This window comes from Danio aesculapii, chromosome 8 (genome assembly GCF_903798145.1).
Source record: "Danio aesculapii chromosome 8, fDanAes4.1, whole genome shotgun sequence".
Taxonomy (NCBI): Eukaryota; Metazoa; Chordata; class Actinopteri; order Cypriniformes; family Danionidae; genus Danio; species Danio aesculapii.
The window spans coordinates 33,297,260-33,303,259 of record NC_079442.1 but is presented as its reverse complement, the minus strand read 5'-3'; the positions used below and the strand labels follow the sequence as shown (position 1 = coordinate 33,303,259).

The following is a 6,000-nucleotide window of genomic DNA, read 5'->3' as shown; positions in this document are numbered from 1 at the left end:
TCAGAATTAAGTGTTATTAATTAAATTCCTCCTCCCTTTTTCCTTAAAACAAGCAAAATAATCTGCCTGTGGGGTTAGGAAAATAAGAGTATGTCAAAAGGGGAAAAAATATTATTTTGCTAAACACATTGGCAGATGACGTTGCTTGTTTTAAGGAAAAACTCACTTAATTTCGACACATTATTTCTTAAAACAAGACAATATCTTATTGCTTGTCTAGAAAATGTTTCTTGATTTTAAGAATCTTAATAAAAGTAAGAAAAGCTTTTTTTTGCAGTGTGGTTAATTGTAATGTTCAATGTTTATTCCATAATAATAATCCCCATCCTTCAAACCACTAGGTTTTTCCCATTTTTTCGACAGTTTATTTGAAACATTAGACATTTTATTTGCATTTAATATGCTTTCTATATATAAAGACCCTTTTTTATTTTTATGTGGTGCTTTTAGTCTCATCTCTTTCACCAATTTATTTTTACATTTATAATAAATTAATTTTTGGATTATAATTTTGTCTCATTCTGTTTTGCTTTTATATTCGAGATTTAATGTGAATAATATACTCTCTAATTTTAATTGGGTCGTTATTTTGGTCATAACGTTGCTTGGTAACAGTTAACTAACAAAGTAATAATTACAACTAAGTGACAAATAAATAAATGAAATAATGAATTTGTATTATTCAAACCATATTACAAATGAGAGACATGCCTCACAAGATAATAATTTAGTCATTTGTTACCGGATTATACTTCTACCTAATAATACTGTCTTTTCAGCTCCTGAGTGAATTAAACAGTAACATGCTCCTGTTCATTTGTGTTTTTGGTGATGGGCTTATATGACTTGTGCATGTAAGCAACATTTCATAGTGTTGCATGGTCTTACATTTGAAAGAACTACTCTTTCTTTTTATATGCAGAATTTATGTATATAAATGAATATATAATTTTTTTGTTTCTCTAAGAGGACATACTGTAAATGAGAGAATTCCTTAGGTTACCGCAGTCCTGTCTGCATTTCCCATTTCAAACCTCAGTGAGACATCTGTCTTATCCACATCGGATATCTGTCTTATTGTCCTGCTCCTCTCATTTAATCAAGACTTGTCCAGATAAAGGTAAAAGAGAGGAGGATGATGTGCTTCAGGTCAGTCTTTCTTTCTTTCTCTCTCTCTCTCTCTCTCTCTCTCTTTCTCTCACCTGAGAGCTAATGCCGTTATTCATCAGCGGTGACAGGACTGGGCCAGGACTGTCTCTCTCTTTGTGTGTGTTTCTAAAAATAATGCGCAGTCAGCAGTTAAAGTCCTTTAACACAACTGCATCTTTGCAGGGATTGCTGGGCAATATAGGCAAACAAACAAGTATACAAAATACACATTTGTTAGCATCAATAATGACATAGTTGTTACTGTATACTTGGCGCTTGTTCTCAGAGCTTGTTCTCATGATGGACACTAGTGAAAAGGATTTGTGAGGGCTTCATGAACTTGTGTTGTGTGTTTAGCGGGTCTCACATGATCGCCTCTTTGGCTTGCCCTGGGCATCATGGCACTGGAACGCCCTGCAATCATCCAGTTACAAACTCCTCGAGACATGACTCATTCATCAAACTCTGTATTAGTCCTTTTTACATGCTGGTAATGTCATCCTCTCTGCGTGTGTGTTTACAGCACGCATAATTACAATCAAGTGAGACTGGTTAGTTCTGTAGGCTAACACAGGCTGGCTTTGTGTAGCGGTTGTTAGAAGACGCTGCTGTTGGATGTTGAGGTTTAGACTGAGACATCCACTGACAAGACAATTTCAAGTTGAAATGACTTTTCCTGAATACATTCAAAAACATTTTTAGATAGAGAAACAGAACTTAGGTATGCCAGAGGTTTATTACACACTCTCTGGTCATTTGGCACCATTTTGCAAATGAATATGAATAAGTTAGTGTATTCTACATTCAGCAGTTTAGGTTTCTATTCCCTTTGCATTTAAAGACTTAACAAATTATTACAGGTCAGATCAATATTTTGTGTCTAATGGGTTATATGCACAGCTAGTGCTTTTTAGTCCATGATGAGAGCTTTATGTGACTGTTTTCAATTTCATATGGTTTCTTTTACAGCATCGATGTTGTAATGTAATTCAACTATAATAAGTAAAATAGACTTAAGCATCCATTTGGTTGTTAAAGCGTAAAAAGAGACGAAAGACCATTAAAACGCAGACACCATCATTAGCAGCAGGCTGGCACAGAAACTCCATTGAAAATACTGGGGTAAAATTAATTTCCATATTTTAAAGACATGGCGTGGAAAAATAGAATTTAATGCAGTCCTTCTTGTTTGGTCTGATACCAACTTTATATAGCATCTCAGCCAGAAAGTGAAGATTGCTGTTTTTTAAAGAAATCAGATCTTAAACATGGCGATTTTGTATGGGATGACAATTAACCAGAAGCCCTGGGGCTGCCTGACTGAAATTAAAAGTCCATGTGCTTATCCCCGATTGTTTAGTATAGTGGCAAGTCATGTAATAAGATAATAGGCACACTGTAAACCCTAATGCTGTAACTAATTAATTGAACTGAGTTGTATTAACTTAAATCATTAAAATTCGTTAATCTTAATTAACCTAGATGAGTATTTAGAACTTTTTCTTATTTTTGAGTTTATAAAAATTTAATCTTTCAAGTAAGGTGAACGATTTTGCTGTGTTTAATTTATACAAAATGTCTCTTTAAAGTTTCATTAACTCAAAATCTTTCAGCCCAGTGATTTTGCGTGTGACGTCATCCAGGTTCACGTACGTTCTCGTGCTTCATTCGTTTTTTTCAAGATGGCGGATCGGCCTCGCTTCACACTACAGTAAGTAAACTATTTACAAATCCAAGAAATATTAAATTTATGTTTTAATCAATATAATCACAGTAACAGTTCAATGTAATGTAGAGTTTGTCAGAATGCGTTTACATGTCGTGCATTACAGAAAACGTGTTTAGCCCCACTTGTTGCTAACTAACGTTAACATTACTGTTTTAAAAAAATTGAATCAGTGCAACGTTAGCGTTAGTTGAAATGTGTTAACTATGAATTTTAACAGTGTTATAAGGACAAAAACATTTGAAATCGGCAGATTCAATTTTTAACATATTTTTAAATCTTGGCGCGAGCATGCATTTAGGTTGTCATGGTGACGCGCGCTCACACAACCGCACGTCATGGCACTGCGCTGAACTCTGTCCAGACTGTGAATGTGGTATTATCTTCGCGATCTGTAGGCACTACGGAAACGAAAGGCGCATAATCATAACTCAAATAATCTCCGCCTAAATACAGAACGGTATTTTCTGATGACGGGCAAAAACTTAGCCTCAAAACGTAGCTGTCTGTCACACACAGCTTGTTGCATGCTGATCCATACACGAGAGCCTAACGGAGAACATTTAAGCTGTGCTCCTCACCTGAGCAGGTACAGAGCAGAGCGTCATCTCACACTAGCACATTGAGGTAAAGTTGGTTTTATATTCATACATTCGTCCAGTAACAACTTGTGACTCTCTCCATATGTCGTTTACCATGGTACTTTGTGTATTCGGTCTGAAATCATATACAAGTATGACATGAAAACAACATTAACGTTACACTTAATGCACAATTTTTTTGACTGAACAATGTTGTACTTTGAAAGTCATTGTCTGCTAATATGATTGTACTGTTTAGAATATGCAAAAACGACTTTTCTGAAATTATATTATATTATTAAGGAGAAAGTCTGAATGTGTAAATATAAAACTAACTTTACCTCAATCACCAGTACTGATCAGCACTGATTATTTCCCTGTGATCGAGAAGACATCTCTGCATATCAATGATTACCTGATCAATGCGATCAGTTAAATGATTTTAAATGTCATTTAAGTCAAACATATGTTAAAGGTATGGTAAACTTTTTTTTCCAATCTATTTTTTAAATATTTACTCAGGAGAGAATATATATAGCCTAAAAACAAAGTATGCCTATCTATAACACAGTAATACAAAGTAATTAAAATTATTAAATAAAATATTAAATAAAATAATAACAAAACAAATATTCTAATCATCCAGACGTGGTAAACAAGAAATAGTTTTTCTGATGTGCAAATTTTGCAGCTTAAAATATATTTATATCTTAAATATATATATATATTTTTAGGCTATATATTTTTACATCATTAGACAATAAGGTAAGTTTTGTTATTTCTAGCTTTTAAAAAAAGGCCTTAAATTTCTTTGTCGTCCTATTCAGTTTTCAAAATTTCAATACTGTTTAAGTTAAATCCGTGTTCATCGAATCAAAGCAACTAACATGATGATCAGCTCTATTGCTAACCGTTTTGGGGGTTGACGTTAGACATCATGCAATTGTACTACTTCCACTCTCAGCTGAATGACACTGTGACTTTGTGTACATACAGAATTGAAGGTCGGTTGTTGCTGACTACAGAAAGATTCTTATATGGAGGCATGTAAAAGGTGGGTAAAATATTCATTTTGTACTACTATGCCTGGCATATCCAGTTAAAATAAATATTACAGTGTATTTGCAATGATACTTTTGCAGCAAGGAAAGTGAAACTTCAGCTAGACCTTGAGTTCAGTTTACAATATGAAGATCCTGATATCAACATCTGATCTTATCAACACCTGATTTTCATCTGAGGTAAAAAAATAAATAAGTAAATGAAACATAATAATAATATTAATATATTTTTTCTAGCATTATATATTTTGTAGTGTGGGTTTGTTTTATGAAATTTTCTCTTTTTTTTTTTAGCTGCAGAGTACCAACATGTTACAAATGAGAATTTTCCCCACAAATTCTTTGGACAACCGCACCACCACCTATTTCATTTGATGACAATTTTAAGGCAAACAGCATCCAAAACTGACAAGACAGCAGATACCCTGGCTAATCTTTTGAAGGTTTATGATGAGCAGGTATGTTTAGGGTCATGTATTAAAGTATTAATTAAAATATGAATATATATTTTATTTAGATTTTTTTTTTCTTAATTTTTGTCTTTGCAGGAACTGCATGATGTCAGTTCATGATGGACCACTGTTATCAGAGGTCTTTTGGTCTTGCTGCGTGAGCGTGACTGGGGATTCTTTAGGACCACCCTGGTAAGACTTCATTCATTCATTCTTTTCACAATTAGGCATGTTCTATTGAAAAGATGAAAGTTGAGGAGCAACTTTTACTTAACATATTTGTAATCGTGACTTGTTGATGAATCATGTAAAATTGGCTCAGTCATATTGATATTGTCCTAACATTAATATCCTTGAATTATATTTTAGATTAATAATCCTGAAGCGCTGACTGAAGATGCTTTATTGGCCCTGCAGTCACTGAGGGTCTCTGCTGTCCTGAAGAATGAATTGGACACCACCCACAGCACACTTCCAGACCTTTTTTGTCTTGTTTGGATTTTAATGTATGCTCTTCACATAGTATATAGTAAAGGACTTTGAACTTGTACAAAAAGATTTGCTTGGCATGGATGATAGAAAATAGAAAGTCGATTAGCATAGAATCCTTAAAGAATGAGTTGATGTAGAGCCTTTTTTTGTACTCAATAAAGACTGTCACTGGGGTAGTAACTTCAAAACATATATGTACCTTTAATTGGTAATGGTGCATTTTATTATATATATATATATATATATATATATATATATATATATATATATATATATATATATATATATATATATATATATATAGGGATAGATTGTCTAAAACGTAAAATTCTGTAATTTACTTACTCTTCACTTGTTCCAAACCTGTTTGAATTTCTTGCTTCTGTTGAACACAAAAGTTATTTTGAGGCATTGACTTTCTAATAGGAAAACAAATACTGTGGAAATCAGTGGTTCCAGGTTTCAGCTTTTTTGTCAAAAATAACCTTTTAAGTGTTCAACAGAAGAAAGAAACTCAAACAGGTTTGGAATAAGTTAGA

The 6,000-nt window shown here is 33.3% G+C and overlaps 1 protein-coding gene and 1 long non-coding RNA gene across 5 annotated transcripts in view; both read left to right on the top strand.

The window, feature by feature from the left end:
- fcho1 (FCH and mu domain containing endocytic adaptor 1) overlaps positions 1–6,000 on the top strand; it is an 83,241-nt gene that overhangs the window by 30,632 nt on the left and 46,609 nt on the right. The window lies entirely within an intron of this gene.
- LOC130233638 (uncharacterized) lies at positions 2,653–5,644 on the top strand. Of its 3 annotated transcripts, none has more exons than XR_008838226.1 (6): positions 2,653–3,464; positions 4,453–4,510; positions 4,599–4,697; positions 4,812–4,975; positions 5,066–5,161; positions 5,339–5,644. It is a non-coding gene; the product is annotated as an uncharacterized LOC130233638 (long non-coding RNA). The 3 variants fall into 3 exon arrangements; XR_008838225.1 differs by having other exon boundaries at positions 2,655–2,860; XR_008838224.1 differs by lacking the exon at positions 2,653–3,464 and having other exon boundaries at positions 4,284–4,510.